At 33.6% G+C, this 22,966-nt stretch overlaps 1 non-coding gene and 1 pseudogene across 1 annotated transcript; one reads left to right on the top strand and one right to left on the bottom strand.

Annotated features, from left to right (window-relative positions):
- Window positions 1-510: 510 nt before the first annotated feature.
- LOC120198758 lies at window positions 511-2,019 on the bottom strand (annotated as a pseudogene).
- An 18,158-nt stretch (window positions 2,020-20,177) lies between these two features.
- On the top strand, window positions 20,178-20,284 carry LOC120198812. Its single transcript, XR_005523399.1, has one exon. It is a non-coding gene; the product is annotated as a small nucleolar RNA R71 (small nucleolar RNA).
- The last annotated feature ends 2,682 nt before the right edge of the window (window positions 20,285-22,966 follow it).

Raw genomic sequence — 22,966 nt, 5'->3', positions numbered from 1 at the left:
CTTAGATACTAAACGTGTTAAGTTTTTAATGGCAAAATACTAAAATGAAATGAAAACTAATCGTTAAGTATAATTTTGAAAAAACTGAAAGTTTAGGTACTAAAACGGACTAAAACCGATAATGTAGGTACTAAATGCATAGTTTACCGTTATAAGTTTTATATTTTTATTATTCTATAATTAAACCAGTATATTACAAGTGGAAAGCAGAGCTGCAATGCGGTGCAGCAGAATTGAAGTTTCATAGGAAGCAGAGTAAAGCACTGCAGGAACAGCTTGGATCTAACCTAAATTGGACTCCAAGTGTGTATTTGATTTAAGTTTTATCGTTTAAAAGCGATGAGACTAGAAAAGCCTATGAAAAGATGCCAAATTACAATGAGTATTCTAATTTTGTTGGAAGTTGTCTGATTCAGTCACATTGCAAAGAGAACTGCAATGCTTGTTTATTTTTTTTCCTATGGAAATCATCACACAAGCATATACGAACAAGTAAAAACAGTAATGCTGTCATCAGAAAACATGTAATAATTGCAGGAAAGAGCAATCCATGGCTATGTTCACCATGTAATATACCAAAAGACTATAAACAAGATATCCATCCACAGTCATTTATGAAAACAAAAAGAGATACTTCAACTAAAGCCTTCTACCAGTTTTATACCTAATTAAACACTACAAGCCTTGGCAGGTAGAAATAGACCAAAATTACCTAAATTCTGATATGCTTTTTGCTCCACTATCACCATTAGCTTGTGCAATTGACTGGCATCAAGCTCTCCACATAACTGAAACCTTCAAAACGAAAATCAACACAATCAATTGCAAGCCTTCTTGTTCTTTGATCAACAGGATCGAACAAAAAGATACTCGACTGATGTTCTCCGTCTCTAACTCCCGTATATTTGAACACCAGCTCACGGTCTCTCCATGTCCCCACCGGAACCAAAGACTTCAAAAAATTCTCAACCACAACCAAATTAGCCAATCGTTTCATCCCATCTTCACAATCACTTAGTACCCAAAACTCGAAGCGATTCATATTATTAACGTTAGCAGCGAAAATTAAGGGATCCACAGCAACAGCCAGTAATCCCATGTAAGGCACAACTTTAACATTACCATTCCTAGTAACCGGCGGCAATAGTACAGTCTTAAACACCTCTCTTCCCAAGTCGAAGGAGACAACAAATTTCCTATCGGCGAATCTTTGTAAACCAATGGCCGCCCAATTCAAACTACCACCAACTACCACTGCATCTTGCCCTCCACATAAATGAGCTAATTCAAAATGTTCTTCTATTTCTTTCCAAACCCCCTCCCACCGTGAATAATCTTCAACCCTTAGAAAAGGCGATTCATCGTTTCCATTGAAAGAAACGATCCTAACTAGTTTATAATCATTGTTAAACGAATCAATGCCGAACCCAAGAAAGACCATCCAAATAGGATTATCTCTCGAGGAAGTAATCTAAGGCAAAGGGAGATTTTTAAACTGTTTAGTTCCAGGGTTTCACATAACGAAATCAGAAGCATAACAGGGGGAAATATCGAGACAAACCAAACCATCGACGGAATCCACGATTTTGGGGAAACAAACGAGCGATTCCTCCCAGGGGACGTGCAGCAGCTGGGTCAGAAATTTAGGGTTGGGTCAGTGATGAGCCAGATTCCGTGGTCCGAACCGGATTGGTAGCGGCGGATGAGGAGATTTGGGTCCGGCGAGGAGCGGCGGAGATGGGAGGCGATGAAGGCGGGGGTTGAAGTGAGGTTGGCCCAGTTTTTGGAAACGGATTTGAATAGGATTAAGGATTTGACGGGCAGCCTAGAGAGGATATCGGAGATGGTGGTTTGAGGAAAAGACGATAATAAGGAAGCCATGATTCTGGGTCTTCTTCCTGAGCAAGAATTCATTCGATTGTTTCCCCTTTTTCAGTCATTCTCTTCTCCGATGAGTTTGAATTTCCTGGTGTGTGAAGTAGGATTCTTTATAGCCTACCATAAGGAGTTCTTAGGTTCAACTCAGTCTAAGGAAAAAAATCATTTTAAAATTAAGGCTTAATGAGGAGTATTTATCGAAAAATCACTGATTTTTTTATTTATGCGTCAAATATAGTTAGAGAAAATATTATCAATTTAATACCTTTCGTAGAAAGACGCGGATGATGATCCGCAATTTACGCCGATGTAACGCCACGTGTAGAAAAGCGTAGATCATCATCTGCGCTTTTGTTTTAAATTTCAATCGTTCACACTCCCCCAATTAATGATACCCATCCGCACAAATCCCATCCCCCATCCTATAAATACCCACCTCTCAACTATTTTTACCACACCAAATCCTCTCAAACCATATTAAAAACCAAACCCTCTTAAAGCTAAACTCCGGTCAAATTTTATTTAGAAGGTAATATATTATATTATATTCCACTAAATTAATAATTTTAGTATTTATATATATATATTATATATATATATATATATATATATATATTGTAGTTATAAAATAGAAGGTGGTCTGTTTCGTTTGGATGGAAATCATATATCGAGGCATTTTACTAATATGATAACATTTTTAAATTCTATTTTAATTTAAATTATTAGTAATGATTTATTTATTTAATTTTTTATTATTAGTTTATATATAAATTTTGTAATTATTAATAATTTTAGGACAGAGACCGTATATTAGATCCTTTTATCCGCAACATTAAGTTAGAGATATCAACTCGTGTCTGGTCGTATTTAGTCAGGCTGGATTCGGTTATGTAGCTAGATATGAAGGCCACTGTAACTTAGAATCAAACTTGATTTCTACATTAGTCGAGCGGTGGAGACCGAATACGCACACATTTCATATTCCGTGCGGAGAGTGCACGATTACATTGGAGGATGTTTCTATGCACTTGGGGCTTCCGGTAGATGGAGATGTGCTTTCAGGGGTGGCGCACGGTAACTGGAATTCATTGTGCCAGGAATATCTAGGAGGTGTCTTGTCAAATTTTAACGGTGGTAGGATTCTGTTAAATTGGTTGGATGCAAATTTCAAGAATTTGAGTGAGGACGCCTCGGAGGATCAGGTAAAAAGGTATGCACGGCATGCATACTACAGCTGATAGGAGGGTTGTTGATGCCGGACAAATCGCGTAACCAAGTTCACTGTATATGGTTACAGCATCTCATCAATTTTCATCTGGCTGGAACACTAACTTGGGACTCGACAGTTTGGCATTCTTGTATAGGGAAATGTGTCGAGCTATTGACTATAGGAAAAATACTATCGGTGAATGTCTCCTTCTGTTGCAGTCTTGGGTATGGTATCGCATGCCCTTTTTATGTCTGATTGTGAAGAATCCGTTCATATTCCTGCTATTATTTAGATAATTACAATACTGATTTCGTATATTAATCATTTTATCTAGTATATAATAAAAATTATTTCCTTGAATAGGTGATCTACTAACAGGAAAGATCATCAGGATTTACCTGATGAATTAGAATTAATTAGGCTACTAATTTATCAGAAGGGTGACACAGATGTATGTATTTAAATGTTTGAAAATCTATTTTGTATTATCGTTATATAATTAGATTATTATTTTGATAAAAATTATATATATTTGTTTTAGTTTGAATGGGCTCTTTATTGTAATGATGATATGAGGGGCCCATTAGATGTTTGGATGGCGGTGGTCTCTCTGATCTGTTATGCGATTATCGAGTGGCACCCCATTGATCGCATGCTCCGGCAATTTGGTTTTGTACAATCAATTCCTGAAGCATCTCAAAATCTCGACGAGTTGCATAACACCGATCAACGTGGTAAAAAATATGTGGATTGGCTGCTGAAACATTATGAGTGGGTCATGATATGGGAGGATCGATGTCGGCGCATTCCCCGTAGAGAACCCATTTATGTGGACCATTTGATGGTTGTAGATGGTTATTATGAGTGGTTCAACAGTAACGGGAAATTGTTCATGCTTTCCGAGGAAGCACGAAGACGGAGCATTCATCATTTTCGACAGAGACGTCCACCGTCACAACCCCCATCGTCCCCTGACTCATAGATGGAGAGCAGGTGTTTTCGGTTCGTTGTCAGCTACAGCACCAGAACCTTCATAGTAGCCACCATCTGCAACGATGTACACCCCGCAGCCAGTTCATATGGCTCCGCAGCTATCAGATGACGCCACCGCCGTTCCCATACCAGATGCCGCCATCGCCACAAAGTTATATGACCCTGCTTAGAGGATATGTTTGCAGATCTGACTTGGTGTTCATATGCTAGTTATTTGGTGGGTCTAACCTCACCACCGATGACCGCCGCATAGACACCTCATGTACAGTTTTCTCACTCATTGATTTCTGTCTTTTCTCATTTTTCCCAGTTTTCTATGAGCGGTGGAATAGTCAATCATACACTTACAGGGTTCTTATTCTATGGAAGTGTTACATCGTCATCAGTTCCTCATCAACAATATGTATCTGCTCCTGATGACGACGACGACGATGACAGTGAGGAGTCAAAACAAGTTATAGGAAGAAATCCTCCTCGAGACAGATAACAATCGCCCTGCAAAACACATTCAATACGCAGGCATCGATAGATTCAAATGTTTTATTATATTTGTATTTAATTGTTTGTCGGACTAATAATTGTAATTTTTTTAATTATTTACCATTTAATACTTAATTTATTTTGTTAATTTTGTTTATTACTTAATTCAAGTGAATGATGATGATCATTTAGTGTTTTTTAATCGTTTTATAATAATAATAATAATAAATATATGTATCAAAGACAATTGTCTTTTAAAAGTTTTTTTTATTTAAAATTATATTCAAATACTGAATTGATATTAGTTTGATAAAATTTAATAATTATCTTCAATAATTCAAAATCAACAAATTTTTGTTTTCTTCGTTTGATTGACTCGTGCTTATACGCGAACAAATATGTGTTTCAATATATATCACGTGTCATGTCTCTTTAGAGTAAAACTCGTATAATTTTTTCAAGTTTCTCACCTATTATCTCTTTTATTTTAATCACATATAATGTCAACATCGAATCCCGTTGTACCAATAAAAATGTGTCATATAAACCATAGCTTTGTCAAAACAAATCTCATTTTTCTTATAAAGTTGTTTCGATATCATTTATTTAAATAAATATAAAATAGGCATTATCCCAAACCTAATTGACCTATGGTGTAATTTACTCCTTTAATAATTGTAAAGCTAATAGATGTCAAATCTTTATACTTATCAATGTTGATGGATAATTTGACTTTGAATGGTTCTTCTTTATCGTTTTCTTATTTAATTAATCAGTGGTTATCAAATGACATTAACTTAAAGTAAATGTGAATTAAATTACAAGAACTATTCTTTGATAAACAATAACTACATCAGTTCCTCATCAACGGTTACTTGATGACAAAAGAGATGTACATATTTTTCTACTGTGTCATGGGTTTCTATAATTCCCACATCTTTTGTTTTGTCTAGATGTTTCTCAAATATCTATATCACAATAAATTCGAATGGATTTTCCATGACCACTGACCCTCAATAAAGATGGATCTAGTACAATCGGAAGCCAGTTCTGAACCTCATTAGGGTCTTTCTCATTACCTATGGGGGTTCGTATACCTAAAAAACTTTTGATAATAGGTATACGGGATCCAGAAAACGGTTATAGTCTTGACGGGTATGCGAGCATATTGCTATCACATAAGAACATAGATACTTCAGAGCTTAAAAAAACATATAGTTGCACCATCTGTCCCTTAGATTAACTCTTAACAAGTTAGCTTCAATCCCTTGAAGAGGTCGCGACATCTCTGTTACATGAAACAATTTATGTGTTCTAGAGAAGCTTGTTATAGACATTCCATTTGATGCAACAATTCTTTTTTGTAGATTTGTAACTAATCTAGGGTGATAGACATGACCGGTTTACATCCATGTTTGAGCTTGTCCCCCGAGCTTCACAAAAAGAGCTCCTAAACGAAAATATGTCATTTTTACCAAAGCCGTTACAGGTAAATGACGTGCCCCCTTTAAGGTCGAATTGATTGCCTCAGCCAAGTTGGTCGTCATGTGTCTATTTCGATATCCATCATCATATGCATTTGTCCACATTTCTTTATTGATGAGGTTTATGTAATCGTATCCTTCCTCGTTATTCGCCCGTAAATCTTGAATCATGGACTCAAATGTTTGAGATAGTAGTTCATAACCTGAGCATCAAATGTAGAACTTACTAACTTTGTTTCTATAAAAAAATGAAAATGATTGAAAGAAAAAAATAATAGCATTTTCACATACCCATGAGCACAAGTAATTGATGCTCATCATTCTTCTTGAACCTTTCATGATAGTTCACAGCTATATGTCGGATACAATACCTATGTTGGACATAGGGTGGTTGCCATATTGGACCCAAAGACTCCATTGTTGCTTTGATCCCAGCTCTGCGATCTAAAATGACACAGATTTTTTGCTTCGTGATAACATGTGAACGTAAGTTTCGGAGGAAAAAAACCCAAGAATCTGTATCTTCTCCTTCAACAAGGGTAAAAATAACTGGAAGAATGTTACGATTATCATCTTGGACAATTTCCAATAGTAAAACTTGCTTGTATTTTCCATACAAGAATGTCCCGTCGATTTGGAACACATGCTTACAATATTTCACAGCATTAATGCACTGTGGGTAAGTCTAAAAAAGTCGGTAGAATTGGCATCGATTGCGAAGAACTCGATCATTATGGTATGCATGACAAGTTTCAAAGTCCATAAATGTCCTAGAATTCAACTTGCACACCACTCTAAACCAACTTGGTAGTTTGTTGTAAGATGCATCCCATTCACTATGAAGTTTTTTAATCGCACTCTGCTTTGCCATCCATGCTTTTCTGTATGAGAAGGAATATCTATACTGCCATTGTATAGTTGAAATTAACACAAAAATAATTATATGGGAGCTTTCTTTTACCATGGGCATGATGGCTTTGCATATCATTTCAAAGTCAAAGTTGAGATGATCTTGGTTAATCCCTCTAGCACAACATGTGTGAGGACCGTTGTATATTGTTAGTTCCCATCTATTGTTTTTCCTCTTCCTCTTCGATACGCGAACCATCCAATTGCATCCATTTTCCCGTTGAACACAGTGGCAGATATACTTTTCGGTCGTAGAGCGATAGACTCTGGACTGAACAGAATAACAGATATTATAATTTTTAATTACCATCATCGCTTCTTCTTTGCTTGAAAACTTCATTCCTAAATATAACTCACCATTAATTATTGATGAGTTAAATCCATAGTCACCGAGATTAGGCATATTTGCAAATTCTGGCCCGTACATTGCACTATAGTCAGCTTCATACATGTGTGCTGGAGGTTCAGTGTGTACCAAAATTGTGGGAACTTCATCTATATCATCATCATCATCATCGGAGTTAATATTGAACTGCGGTGATTCTGGGTGAACGAATAGTCCAGTCTCAGCACCATCCGCACCTGGCTCACGAAGCAGTTCTTCTGGTGGAGATGATGGTTTCTCCACACTATCTACATTTAGGTCGAACAGCCTGATACCTGCATGTCTTCCCCTTGAACTTGAAAGAATCTCGATATTGAGATCGAAGAAGATCGCAGTAGAATACCTCCCTGGAGCTTGAAGCCATTGTGTCAAATGAAAACATCACATATTGTTGCGTTGAGGGTATCTCCATATTTAGGTCAAAGAAATTGGCATATGAATGTCTTCCCCTTGAACTGGATACGATGTTTCCATACGGATTGTTTGTGGACCCACATCGGCACAGATCGTAAGGAGTTGTTGATGAATGTCTCCCCATTGAACTTGATAGGATGGCACCATGATGCAGATTTCCTATTATGGTGTTAAAATAATTACACATTACTGTAGTTGGGCTGTCAACTTGATCAGCTTACTGAGCCGGCCCATAGTGGAAGCATAATGACATACCCCGAACAACACGTACTTCAATAAACTTTGCATACATCTTCGTATCGGCGTCTGAATAATGATTTTAAGAATCAACCATCATTTTAAAATCATCATTGTCCGATATATCGAACGCTGTATAAGTTAACAGAAACACTGATGTTGGAAAACTGTGCTGAAGCGACGATAATCTTCTAGTACTTCCAATATGAACCTTTCTTGAAATCTTCATTATCAACTCCTCAAGAGTTACGTTTCTCTGAAGGATATTTTAACAGAATGATTTGATACGAACACAACGCCGGTTTCATCTTCCCGAATTTCTGCATCATAGTAATCAATAGCTGGAATTCACGTCATTTTGAGAGTTTGAAAGGTAGACAGTCTTATATCTACAAAAAAAAAGGTGAAATAAGTCTAACTAAATAAATATTATATCAATTAAAATATAACGCAATAAAATATTTAAAAATATACGTAAATAATTTAAATAATATAATTTTATATTATTAGCGTATCGACAAAAATGTTTCCAAGTATGATCCTTCTTTCCAATTTTACAACCACAAAAATTAATAGAAATAATTAGTACAATAAGTTTTTTTCAAATAATCATATATAAAAAACTATTATGTATTAAAAAATTATCTTACAACAAAATATCGAACGAACTTGTAAAGCAAAGATAAGACGAATTGATGGGTGATGTTTACAGATTGAGAGGCCTTATTTATAGCCGAGGGGGAAGTTTAAAAGCCGAGAAATTCAGATACAATTATGAAAGGTGCGGATGATGGCACGTGTGTCGTGCTTGCAGAAAGGTATGGATGATGATCTGCGCCTTACGCTGATGTGGCGCCAGGTGGAGTAAGGCATGGATCATCATCCGCACATTTCTGCAAAGGGTGCTAGATCGGTAATATTTTCTCTAACGGTGTCTGACACGTAAATAAAATAAAAATCAGTGCTTTTTTTATAAATACACCACATGAGCCACCCCTGACCTAACCAAACTTTAATGAACCAAAAAACTTTAAGGCTTAATATGAAATTAAGTGATTAAAGTATACTCAAAATTAATTTTTGGTATTTAAAAATTTTCGATAAAAATATGTGTTTAGTGTTTTTTATGTTATATTTTTAGGTGTTTATCTTTAAAAAGAACCATTAAGTGGTAGGTGTCATGTTTAGATTTAAAAAAATATATTTTACTTTAAAAATAATCAAAAAAATAAACGTGATGCGTGTCACTTAAATTTTTTCGGTACGCACCTAAATATGTAACTAAACATTAGATACTTATTTTTAATAAAGAACTTTTTAGGCACCAATCAATTTTAAGTATAATTAATATACTTATTTTGTATTAAACCTAAATTAATGATAAGATTATATTAAAAGAAATTATTTAATAAAATACTACTTTTTTTTATGATATTAGATAAATACGTGCCTAACAGATCATTTCTAGTCAATATAATTTTTATTAGGTGCATCTTTGACTCACGTGACAAAAGGGAAAATGGCCGAAATAATCTATTTGAGAATATTTAATTTCCAAAATAATCCACTTCCCATATTATTCCCCATCAAACACCGTGTGTTCTCACTTGACGTCCTTAATACCTAATAGCATGTTAATGTGTTTGGCCTTCCAATTAACCATTTTCTCGCGGGAAAACACCAGGTGTTTGTCTTCATCAATAAGGTTGCTATAGAAGTCTCAAACAAGTTGTTGAGCAAAGTTCACTCAGATGAGCACAAAAAGTTTCCCACTTGAGCTTTGCAATAGCGACGGTGACGTAAGCAAAGGATTTAGGATCGTCCACCGAAGATTAATCAAATCCTTGTTCATAGAAAAATTTACGGTCAGAGAACTCCTCTATGTACCAACGTTGTTACTATGCTTTGATAAATTATCGGGCTATAACACCCCTAACCTGTACCCGACCCGGATACGAATCTCAGATGTCATATTGACTGTTTGAAACAATATTCTTACAAAATAACTAAACGTTTGAACTTATATTAAGAAAATACGATAATATACCATTGAATTATGTTAGTTATAACAAATTTAAGGAATAAACGTTTTTATGAATAATACTATACGGTATCAACAGTAATGTGAAAGTAATGTAGAATACCATGAACAGTAATGAACAGTACCGTGAACAGTATCAAATTCTAAAATTTTCCAGAATGCTACAGGGGTATCGATACCCTGCTACAGTAATTTCGGCAAAACATGTATAAAACTCATAAAATTTAAACTTTCATCACTATAAATTATCATTTACATAGATATGTTTAAAACATTATAAAACTCCATCATATGATTTTACAAAACCGATTAGAACATATCGTATTCAAATCTTTATTTACATGCCAACCAATCTCAATATTACAAAATACATACTATTCAATTCTTTTCTGATCTGATATTTAGAAAGGAGAACTGACATATCTTGCTTAACTTTACTCCTTCTTCTTGTCGGAACCTACGTGTGAAACAATCACACGCTAAGTTGTTGACTTAGTGAGGCATATAAAACATATAATGTAAACTCTTACTTATTACAATGCATGTACAATTAATACTATCATATCATACAAAACCATATAACATTTCATATAATTAAATATATTCACATACATAACTCATCATTTTCATCCTTACCTCATTCCATTATCATTTATATCTTTTAGTCATTCTTAATTAAACAATACATACACAACAACTTATATTCTATCATGCAACAATTATCCACCTGCATATATATTATCATTCACAAAGAATCACACATAGCATCATATAATCCTTGTAATTCATTCCTCATAACATGTCACACATACACATATCACATACAATATATTTATATTATTGCTTTATTAGCCCATGTATACTTTTGAGAACTTAAGGTATGTGAGTACATTGAGGTTGTGCACAAATGTTGTCACCACAACTCGTATAAATGCACCGAAGTGCCACGTAGAAATACACCGTAGTGCCATATAAGATTGTCCATAAGGACCACATATAAATTCCTTAAGAATCATATACATATACCAAGGATCAAGTAGGTGTCTCAAAAAACCTCATACATGTTCCAAAGAATACATATATGTCCTGAAGCACTACGTGGAATTATCCCGAAGGACTGCGTAGACCCTCGAATCTTGGCATGCCAACTATACCTCTAGATCTCATGACACATAACATGGGCATTATCTTTATACTTATCATTTCACATAACACATAGTTCACTTTCACATATCACGTAGCTTATGTCACATAACTTGGATCACAAATACATATAGTCACATAGATCACTTTTTCATAGCTTATATCAATTTTTCGTGTCATTTCACATTTCTTGTCACCTTGTTTACATCTTATTATTATGAATTCTTAAAGACATACATTCATATGTTCGTATTCTTCTTCTCATAATCACATATACACATAATCTCATAGTTCGTTCACATAGCTCATCATCAATTTTCATAAGATCACATCCAGTCACGTAGTTCATTTCCATATAATTCGCATGTACCTATATTCTTTTTCATATAATCACATAGTCGTATAATATTTCATATGACCTCATATATCACATCATATAGATGCATACTCAAATATTCATAGTTACGTAGTACTTAAATTATTCCTATTTACATCATTCATGGTCATATAGCTTCTATCACAAAGTCACTTATTTTATCTCTTGTTCTCATATGTCATATTTATCATATAACACATAACATATGTCATATTTATAAACATATATCTTATATTATATGTGCATATATCACTTTATATTCAAATTTCCTAAGTGATATATTATCTCAGTTCATTCTATAATTCAATCTTATCTAGTTTCTTCAATTCTCCATAAATCATATAACTCTAATGCACTAATTCTCATAATTGATCATACCACTATGTACTTGTCTCATTCTTGTTTCTATTATTTATATAACCTTTACACATGTTTACCTAATTCCTATTATTCTCAGGAATTTACTTTCATCATATTCTCCTATTATTACATATTTTATCTTATAACCATATATTCACATAGTTTTACATTTCATTATCATATAATTTATATTTATTCTCTTATAACTCTTCATATTCATATATTTTCATTTCCATATATCACATAGATCTTATCATATGACTTATCTTTTATACTCACATAAAACACATAGCACATACCAGAACATATCAACTCATATAATCCAGCATACATACATTTCATGTCATTCACATACTTATGTTTACGACTTAATACACTAGACTTTGAGGAAAGAGACTTATCCCAAGTCAAATTTCCATATAATCCTATATTCAAATAAGATGCACTCACTTTAGCCTTGCTTCCTTTGAATCAATCATAGTATTTCAATTGTTCCGGAACGGAATTACGTTTAGTATCTACATAACATACATGGATCCATATCAGTATTCTAATTGATATACTCTAATTGTTCATTCCTTAGACTAAAAGAAAGGCTGATTTCATCTATTGTTTAAAGTAGGTATCGATACCTTCTATAGGGTATCAGTACACCCCTAACTGAGGTATCGATACCCTGCCTAGGGTATCGATACCCCTATTGAAATTTGTAAAATTTGCCCAGAAATCATTATTCATGTAACATCCTTAATACCAGGTTAGTGACCAAATTGAAATATTTCAGAATTTGTTGGTCAAAGTAAAATAGTTGAATAGTTTAATGATTTATTTGGGGATATTTCATGAAAGTTTTTAGTAATTATCCAAAGAATTGAATGGCAAAATGGTCATTTGACAAGAAAGATATTTTTATTCCCCTTATATGAATGAATATCGTGGGGGAAGAGTTATTTTCTTGTTTCTCTCCTTCATTTTCTTCTCCAACCGTGGAGGCTAGGCAAAGGTAAGAGTTTCTATTTTATTGATTATTTTTTGAATTAAAGGTTGAGTTTTTATCATTAGATGATAATTAAGCTTAAGAAAAGCTTAATTTGTTCTAAAACAACAAGATGAAAGGTATATGAGAGATTAAAGATTTTGAGTTCTTGAATGAAATCTTGAAATAGAGTTGATAAGTTGAATTTGACTTGTCATCTATGAGAATAAGAAGATAGAAGTGTTAGAATTAAGTTTGGATAACATGGAAAATTTGGTATGATTATTGATTTCTATATGGAGAATAGAATTTTGAGGTTTAAGATGAAATAAATGGATATAAATTAGTTTAAGTATGTATATTTGAGTTAAGAATATGAAACGGAATGAAAAGGAAGAATTTAAGTTGATATAGTGAATTTTCGGGCATGAACAGTGATTTTTCTGGCTTAAACAAAAATTTCAGATTGTGCAGGGGGTACAGATTCTCCCCTGAGGGGGTCTCAATTCCCCCTAAATGAAAAATGGAATTTTGGTTCATTAAACTAGATTAAGTTATTAACATCAAGTTTAAAGTTTAGGCTTCTAATAGTTGTTTTGAAATGTTATATTTATGTAGATATTGAGCCTAAACAAGTTCCGGAATAATCAAAGGGTTATGATCGAATCAAAGCAAGGCTAAGGTGAGTGCAATTTATTTTTACTTAGGTTCTTGAACAAACATTGGTTTGCGATGAGCCAATGATGGAGTTACTATAGTAAGAAGTAACTTTTAAATGTTATGTGATTATTATGTGTGTGTTAATATATAGAAATGGATATATATATATATATATTGTTATATGTTACATGATTTACATGTTTACATGAAATTTCACTAGTGATATATGTGATGTATTGGAAACATATGAGAACAAGAGATGAATTGATTTGTATGATATATGAATTCATGAGTAAAGGCATATGTGAATATAATTTGTATGCATTATATGTCATGTGAACATAAGAGGATAGAGCATGTTATATGATATGAGAATAATGATGAAACACAAATGATATATATGATTATGTGAATCCATGCAAAGTGATATGAGCTATGTGACATATGAATATGAATTCATATGAAAAGTGACATGAATTACATGAATGTAAACTATGTGATTATATGCACATGTGATATGTGACCATAAGAGATATGATATGAGTACATGAATATATGAAGCAAAAGAAAAATGCCCATGTTATATAATACGAAAGGTATAGGTATAGTTGGCATGCCAAGAGTCGAGGGTTTCATAGGTCTTTCGGGACAATACAGTGGTCTTTCGGGACAATACAGTGGTTCTTCGGGACAAATTTCATATGCCACTCAGTGGGACTTATACGAGCTGTGGTGACAGCATTAGTGCACAACCTCAATGTACTCACATACCTTCAGTTCTCACCAATGTACCATGGGCTAATAAAAAGACAATATCAAATACAATATATATAAGATGAATATGTTTGGTCTATGATACGAAATGCATTATATGAATTATACGATGTTAAGTGTTTTGTTATGAAATGATAGATGTGTCCATGATGTATATGGAAATGTTCAACATATGCTTATATGATACAAAGAATTAGTGATAATAATATGATTACTGATAAATATGTTCATGATAAATGTATATGTATGCATTGGTTATAGAATAGGAGATATGCTTTATATGATATGATATTATTTGCAGATGTATGCTTTTGTTTATATGAAATGGTATATGGTTATACTATATGTTTTATATGCCTCACTAAGTCAACGACTTAGCGTGTGATTGTTTCACGCGTAGGTTCCGAGAAGAGGAAGATTGGTAAAAGTTATGCAAGACATCGTTTCTCCTTTCCAAATATCGGATCAGAAAAGAAATGTATAGTATGTATTTTGTAATAAGGATAGTGGTTGGCATGTAATTAAAGGATTAAATCCGATATGTTCTAATCGGTTTTGTTAAATCACATGATTGAATTTTTTTAATGTTTTAAAGGTGTATATGTAAATGAGATTTTATACGAATGAAAACTTAGATTTTTACGAATTATATGTATTTTGTCGAAGTTACTGTAGCAGTACTATAGCAGGGGAATCGATACCCCTTAAGCAATCTGGAAAATTTAACATACGGGTACTGTAGTAGGTATTGTTCACGGTATTGTTCATTACTATTCATACGGTACTATTTATATCGTATTTTATTGTTCATAAATACGTTTTTGCCTCAAAGTTTATAACAAACACAATTCAATGATATATGATCGTATTTTATTAAAATGAGTTTCAAATGTTTTGATATTTTGTAAGAAAAAGGTTTTGAAAAGTCAATGACATCTCGGACTCGTATTTGGGTCGGATACGGGTTGGGGTGTTACAATTCAAGCACGAAAATTCACTATTTTTAGCTTCAATACTTCATGTTTCATTCCCTTTCATAATCTTAATTCAAGTACATACTTACTAATTTCTACTCATTCAATACATTATTAACCTCAAAATTTCATCTTTCATATGAAAATCAATCATACCAAAATTTCAAATGCTCTAAATCCAATTCTATAACTTTATATCTCTTAATTAAGTTGATGACAAGTCAAATTTAGTTTCAAATTCAAATTATCAATTCTTTTCCAAAAATTCTTTAAACCCATTCTCTTTAATCTTTCATAACTTACAAATCTTTGATTTTCTATGACCTTTTTCTCCATCATGTTTCCTGAGTCTTCCTTAACCAAACCATACTTAAATTTTAAGGATTAAGCAAAAGAAATCAAACTCACCTTATCTTGGGGTTCACGTTGGAGAAGAGAAGAAGATGAAGAAGATAAGTCTGGAAACTTATCTCCTCAAAACATGCTCCAAATTGGTATTATAATACCCACTAATTATTATTTAATTATTTTCCTTGTTCAATCACCCATTTGCCCTTTGACTATTTGATAATTATAACTTCCAGGAAATATTTCCAAATAAATCATTGAACTATTCAACTATTCTACTTTAATCACCAATCTAAATTTTACAATTTGGTCACTAACCCGGTATTGAGGAATTACACGTGCCCTGGCCAGAAACAGCTAACAGCTGAGAAGATGGTCCTCTTGGCGATAGATTCAGGGTTTAGCCAAAGGTCTTGACATCATTTTTTTTTTTAGGGGCCATGAGTGAAAGGTTTGATCAAAAATGGAAAGAAGATGAAAAAGAGAAGTTGAAAAAGCTTTACGAATGAGAAAGAACACGGTTGAAAGAAGAATTGAAAAGAGGAAGTAAAAAGTGAATATGAGATTAGGTTAGTGGGGGTATTAAATATTGCATGGAAGAGTGGATAAAGATAAGAATTTATCTTTTTATTTTAAATGGATGGTGAAATAGGGAAAAAATAGAATGTGCTATAAAATTTGAATGCCCAACTAAGATTGGGTTAAATGAACGGTTGATGGTGAAGAGTGGGTAAGAACTTATTTACTATTTTACTTTTTAAATTTTATGGCCCAACTATCCATTGCTGCCAACATTGTATGCAACATCAACTACCCATAGTAGTAAAGATTATTAGGAAGTAGAGGTGAAATAAGAACAAGGAAGCAACAAACAAAGCTGTAGCAAAGACCAGTACAGAAAAATAACAGAAATTAAATGTTAAAGAAAATAATACTAGAGTAATATCAAAGATGACTTATTAAATAATATAAGAAATTAAGAAGGAAATGGTTCGCTTAGTGTGGTAGAAGCAATGTGAGGGCTTTTTTCTACCTTGGTGATTAAGGTCAAGTGGTAGTAAACCACTCACTATAATTAACAAAATCCATGTACCAAGGTAAAACTTCAATGGAAAGCAACCTCTCATCGGGAAAAGTATCCGGAATCACTAGTATTTTTCCATCTTCACTATTGAATTCTAAGCCTAATAAATGATCGGCCATTTGGTTCCATACCCTTTATTATCTTGAACTTCAATTCAAATTCTTGAAGTAGCGACACCCATCTCATTAACCTTGGATTTGTGTCTTTATTAGGAAACAAATGCTTCAAAGCCAAAATGGTTAGTCTAGACAATGACCTTGGTTCTAACGAGGTAAGATCAGAACTTGTCAAAGGCAAAAACAACAATGAGTAATTCATTCTCAGTTGTGGTATAGTTGACTTGATCATCATTCAATGTCCTGCTAGCATAATGTATAGCATAGAAGATATTTTCTTTCTTTGTCCCAGCACTACACCTACATCATGGTCACTCACACACATTAGCTCAAATGGAAGATGTCAATCTGGTGTTACTACAATAGGGGTATTGACTAGCTTCAACTTGATCATTCGAAAGACTGTATCACTTTAACATCAACAACAAATTTCCTATTTTCTCTAGAAGTGAAAACAATGGTCTAGCAATTTGGGAAAAATCCTTGATGACCTTCGATAAAATTCAGCGTGTCCTAAGAAACTTTTCACCAATTTCACATTAGTGGAGGTGGTAGCTTCTCAATAACCTCTACTTTAGCTTTTTCTACTTCAATAACTCTGTGAGAATACGATGCCCTAGCACTATCATTGGTCACAATAAAATGGTATTTCTCTCAATTCAATACAAAGTTAGTTTCTTCATATCGTTTAATGCAGAGGCTAAATTGGTAATGCAGTGATCAAAGTATTTCCCAAAAATAGAGAAATCATCCATAAATACCTCCAAGTAGTCTTCAATCATATCAGAGAATATTACCATCATGCAGCACTAGAATGTTACTAGAGCATTACACAAGCTGAAACGACATCTTCGGAACGCAATATACCGTATGGGCATGTGAAAATAGTTTTCTCTTAATCTTTAGGGACTATGGATATTTAGTTGTAACCTATATCCATCAAGGAAACAGTAGAAAACTTTGTAAATAAGCCGATCCAATATTTGCTTAATGAATGGAATTGAAAAGTGGTCATTCCTTGTGGCTTTATTTAGTTTTCTATACTCCATGAAGATTCTCCAACCAGTAGTGGTCCTTGTTGGAACTAACTCATTCTTGTCATTGGTCATCACGGTATTGCTACCCTTCTTCGGAACACATTGAATGGGGCTAACACAATTACTGTCTGAGATAGGATATATAATTCCAGCATCTAACCATTTGATGATCTCTTTTTGAACAACTCAATAGAACTATTGTTGGGATCCTCCAGCAATATCTTGTGCATATAAATTGTTGGGTTAATGTCTTTAACATCAGTAATGCTCCAAGCAATTGCTTACTTATGCTGCTTCAAAATAGCAGTCAGTTTGTCTCTTGTAATGCTTTAAGCTTTGCTGCAACAATAATAGGCAAAGTCTCATTGTCTCCAAGGTATGCATACTTCAAAAGCTCGGGTAAAGACCTTAAATCTAGTGTGGGTGGCTCTTCAATCGAGGATTTAGAAGCTTGACGGTGAAGAAGTTATAGTGACTAAGAGTTTTGTATGTAATTGCCTTCAACTTCTTCATTCTCGATTAATTGCTCTGATTTTGCATTATTGCTCGCAACATTGTCCATGTTGTAGCATTCATCCCATTGCTCTTACGCAAAAAATTAATAACATCAATCGAATAACATTCAACATTATCATGAACACATGAAACATTATGCAAAACATTGAAAGTAACGTGTTCATCATTCAAATGCATAGTTAGTTCTCTCTTTTCAACATCAATCAACCACAACCAGTGGCAAGAAAAGGTTGATCAAGTATGATGGGAACATCCTTATTAGCTTTGTAATACATAATGATGAAATCAGTTGGGAAATGAACTTGTCCATTTGAACTAGCATGTTCTTAACAATGCCACTATGATGCACAATGGATCGATCAACAAGTTGCAAAGTGACATTGTTAGGTCTTGCTTCTCTACTCCTAATTTCTAAAATTGAAAATGGCATTAAGTTAATGCTAACACTTAAATCAAATAATACCTTACCTACAAATTGATCACTAATAATGCAAAAAATAGTGAAACTCCCTGGATCTTTGAGTTTTGGTGGCAAATGGCTTGTGTCCATAACATTACATCCCTCGGTGAGTACAACAGTTTCAAATTCTTCGTTTCTCTTCTTAGAAAGAACTTCCCTCATGAACTTGATGTAATTCAGATTTTACTCCAATGCATCAATCAACAGGATGTTGATGGTTAGTTGCTTGAGCACCTCAATAAATTCTTGGTATTGTTGGTCCTCCTTATTCTTCTTAAATCTCTAGGGAAATGATAGTGGAGATCTTGGATTCAGTTATCTTGGCATTGCAGGTGGCACGACATCCGACAATGTGGTTGGCATTGCTGCTAGCAATAGCCCATAATTACTACACTGTCCTATCTCTCTTGCTACATCAACAGCTGGTGTTTCAAGATCCACTTCCATGTCCTTGCCCTTATCTTGTCATTCAATCCTCTCATCGTCTTTCTTCTTTGTCTCCTCAGTAGGCTTTCCAATGTGGAGACCACTTATAGTTGTGATAGTTTTGCAATGTTCATTGCGTTGGGTTTTTTCTTGTGGCTTTGGAATTTCAGTGTCATTAGACAGCATTCCTTGTTGCCTACTACTCATAACATTTGCTAGTTTTCTTACCTAATTCTATAAAGCTCTGACGATGATGATTGACTTGTCGTATATTCCTTCATTAGAGCTTCAAGAGATGTAAGTGTGGTAGCTTGGTTAGAAAGTTGTCCTTGATAATTCTGACGCAGTTGTAGCTGCGCTTCTTGTTGTTGTTGCTGATGTTGGGAAATCATCTTTTGCTGGTTGTAATGTTACTATTGTGGATTGGAAACATTTTTATTTCTCCAAGATAAATTGGGATGATTGCGATAGTTGGTATTATAAGTGTTCCATAAGAGTTATCATTCTATTATAATTCCTCACATAATAGATAGATTCATGTTTTTTAGGCATTCTTCATAGTTATGACCATCACCATAATAAACACATGAAAAATGAGATGTGGTCTTTAATTCATACATTCCTATTTGCTTTTGTAACTTCTTAACCATGTCCTTCAATGTTGTGATTTGGGAAGCCATGGAATTGAAATCATTAGTATCCACTGCTGCAGCATTGCATTTGTAAAATATTTTCTCGTTTTGGGGTATTGCTAATCATTGTTTGATATTCTTTCTAAAATATCATAAGCCTCATTATACGTCTTATCTAGCAATGCCTCATTGCAGAAGCATCACACCATACGAGTTTACATATTTAAGATGTTATAAAATATTTCCATTTGTGTTCAATGTGGAAAGATGTGCATTGGGCATTTACGTAACAAGTCCTTGAAACATTCTCATGCCTCATACAAATTCTCATCTTCTAATTGCTTGAAAGATGTCAGGTCATTTCGTATCACGACGTTCATATTACGCGGATTGAATTGCAACAAAAAAATTAGCTAACTCGTTCTAAGATGCTATAGCACCAGGTGCAGTGAGTTCAACCATGCTCTAGTTTTATCTCAAAACGAATAGGAAACAACTTCAGCTTCAGTACTTCTTAGGTACTCTTTGTTGAACAAACGAGTCACACACCTCCATAAATTCTCGAAGATGTGCTCTAGGATCTTCAGTGAATGAACCGCTATATTGCCCCATGGATTGTAACATTTGAAACATCATCGGTTTTAGCTCAAAATTGGTAGGGTGGATGGCTAGTCGTACGATGTTAGGATAAAAATCATCTAGCGTTAGCACAATGTGCTCCCTATTAGGTCGGTTATGATCATCAAAGTTATAGTAGTGCGGCTGATTAACTCCATTGCCATCCTGTAATTCTTCCTCAACATCATGTTGCAATAGTGGTAAAGCATTATTATCATTATTCATGTTTTCTCGATTACGGGTTGCTTGTCTCCGACGTTCACGTAAAGTACGTTGGATAAAAAGGCTCTAGATCTTGATTGTTGCTAAGGGGCATACACCAACAATGCTAAACTAGGAAAGAGGTACCTACATAAAGAAAAGGAATAAGTAAAAAAATTTAAAAAAAATAACTCTAATGTAAAATTGATGCTCTCTGGCAACTATGCCAAAAACTTGATGTTACGTATGATGATATAGTAATAACGTAAGTATACATATCGTGTCAAGTAATAAAGTGAAACCTAGAAAGCTTCGGACGTCGAACCCAGAGAGAACATAACAAATTAAAATAGAGATGAGTGAAAAGTGTCTACAAGATATATGGTTGTAATGGTGAAGTAAAGCTAACAGTAATTAAATAAATCATGGAAATAAGTGTCAGGCAGTGCTACAATGTTAAGGAGAGCATTAGGTCAATAATTGAATGGGTTAGGAAGATAATTGGCCGCTCTTACTATAACTATGCATGCACCCATACATTCATGTATCTGGAAAAGATTAATAACATTTAACTAACAAGAATCAACCTTCATTCATTCAAGTAATTAAACAATTAACGATGTTGGATTATTGGTTGCATACATCTCAATATACAAAATTGGTTCTCATCAAAACAAATGTTGAACATAAGTAGCATGAAATATAATATTCATTTCCAAACATTATCAATAAGATATACATGAAGATAATTTTATTTCTAAAGTTATCTTAAAAGTGTGATAGCAAATAAACATAAGATTTAAACATAAATCATAGCAAAACATTTAAACAAACATTAATGCTTAGTACAAAATAACATCCCAATAGTGTAACAACATATCTCAAATGTACTTTTTTTTACTTTCCTATCTCAACGAAGAACAAGAGTATAAGCAAGATAAGAACTTCTTGTCTGTCGCTACACGACAGATCTCCCCAAACTGTTGTAGTACTCCCTAGCGGTGGGTCTAAGCAACCATGGCTAATTTAAAGATAAAATACGTGGAGAAATTATTTGGAGAGAAAAGTTATTCTTTAAATGATGCGAATACCCCTCCTATTTATAAACGAGGAAATTTAGCCCTTAACCAATAATATTTTTCCACATTTCAAGTGATTTTTAGCCATTTGACAGTTGCCCCGCTAGTTGTCCATTCCAGAAGATTCTCATAATTGCCTGGTGACTTATCAGTTGTTGCAGCTTCAACGCATCATTATCTGCAGCTTTAAGAAATGTCACAACATTAGTGTACTAGTTTCCAACAATAAAATCAAAATAGGCCTACAGTTTCTCAATTAACTCCCAATTGTCAAATGATGCAAAAACATGTACAAATGAATGGTCCCAATATGTTCCTAATAATGCTCAAGTTCAAGCTTAACCTATATGAAAAGATTCTCAAAGATAACTCTTTTGGTGAGTTATCAAAATCGTATATGGTTGATGCTAAAAAAATCAGAAGCCAGATCCTGATAAATAATTATATCTTATTTGCTGCAATAACTTCATCTCTATAATACAATCCCCAAGTAGGATGTAAATAAAATGGCAAAGTAGCAGAAATTTGTACTTGTTCATATATTTTAAAGGATGATGTTTAAACAATATTGCTCCTCTTTAATACACGAGTGGCCTATTCTTTTCAAATATTCGGTTATTATCAGTTAAAGGACCAATATTTCGAAAGACAATATCAATCCTTTTTTACAAGGGATTAATACTTGGTAAGAAAGGATCAATCCTTTTAGGTTTTCCTAGAAAGTGATTGATCCTTTTATATAGTAAACCGGTTCAATTGCTATTGTGATTATAGTAATCGATCCTTATATTAAGTCATTGATCTTTTGAGTAAAAAATCTTAGAAAATTTAATTTTCAAAGTATAAAAACGATTATATATGCATTTGAAAAAGTCCAACAAAATTAAAAGAATATTCGAAAACATATTTTTCAAGTTAATTTAGGTTTTCAATTATTTTTAAAAGATTAATAAATTTGATTAATTTCAAAATTAGTTTTTACCCTTATTTTTAATATTAAAATATAAGTTAAAACGCCATTCTAAGCAAAATATGTAATCTGATGCAAACAACAGTCACTTCAATTCATCCATTGTTTTCCTTTTTAACTCTGTTCACATTCTAGATTGGCAGTCCATCTTTTTGACAACAAATAATATAATCAAATTTAATCCT

The sequence above is a fragment of the Hibiscus syriacus genome, unplaced genomic scaffold (assembly GCF_006381635.1).
Source record: "Hibiscus syriacus cultivar Baekdansim isolate YM2019G1 unplaced genomic scaffold, ASM638163v2 tig00004797_pilon, whole genome shotgun sequence".
NCBI lineage: Eukaryota > Viridiplantae > Streptophyta > Magnoliopsida > Malvales > Malvaceae > Hibiscus > Hibiscus syriacus.
This window is presented reverse-complemented; position numbering and strand designations above follow the sequence as displayed.